Consider the following 1,012-nt stretch of genomic DNA (forward strand, 5'->3'; position numbering starts at 1 on the left):
GGGAGAGGGAGGTCTGGGCCTCCCTTCTGAAGCTGCTGCCCCCGCGACCCGACCCCGGATAGGCGGAAGAAAATGGATGGATGGATGGACGACAAATTTGGGTGTACTGGTTTTTTTTTAATGTTGAGGGTGCGGCTTTTATGTTAAAGTTCGCGGTTTTTTTTTAAATGGCGGGTGCGGCTTATAGTCCGGTGCAGCTTATAGTCCGAAAAATCTGGTAATAATGTCTGAAAATAAGCTGCTTTAAAGTCACCATCAAACATAAACTAAATCTGACATAATGCAGCTACACACAAGAAATTTATCAGTGAGAAAAACTTTATTAATTTTACTTTTAATAATATTTCTGTATTTATTTCAGATTTAGTCAGTCATACACTTAGTTCTTATCAGTGTTTAAGAGGACGTGTTAAAACTCTGTTTAGTCAAAGTTAAACATGAAACGTCAAAATTCTTTACAACTGTCCCTTCGAGGGCCACCATAACGCTCATGTGGCCCGAAGGCACCCTTAGCGTTTGCCTACACTGCCTATGCCACAGGCCAGTCTTGCAAACAAAATATAAAGATGTCTATGCAGCACAATTTCAACTTTTCTGCACTCCTAGAAATGCCAAGTGCACAACAAAATAGTAAATTTTGCATAAAGTACCATCTAGGCAATGGTTCAGACTAAAAACAAAGCAAAACACAAACATTTAAACTTTGAAGTACTGTCTAAAATTTCCTGTTTGCTTTAAATAATTAGGGTTTTTGTTTACACTGGACTACAAAATATAAACTAACAAGTATGTTTCATACATAAATCTTTCCTGTTGTACAATATTTCAACAAAAAAGTAGGCAATGTGGGGTTTCTCTGCTGCACTCCAGAAAGCACCACACTCACGTGTCAAAAAAAAAAAAGAGAAACTCAACTTGCAACCAGATGGATGCTCTGCTAGAGTTGAGCTACCTTTTATTCTTAGTAGGACAACCCCTACACACACACACACACACACACACACACACACAC

This window comes from Austrofundulus limnaeus, unplaced genomic scaffold (assembly GCF_001266775.1).
Source record: "Austrofundulus limnaeus strain Quisiro unplaced genomic scaffold, Austrofundulus_limnaeus-1.0 Scaffold102, whole genome shotgun sequence".
Classification (NCBI taxonomy): Eukaryota; Metazoa; Chordata; class Actinopteri; order Cyprinodontiformes; family Rivulidae; genus Austrofundulus; species Austrofundulus limnaeus.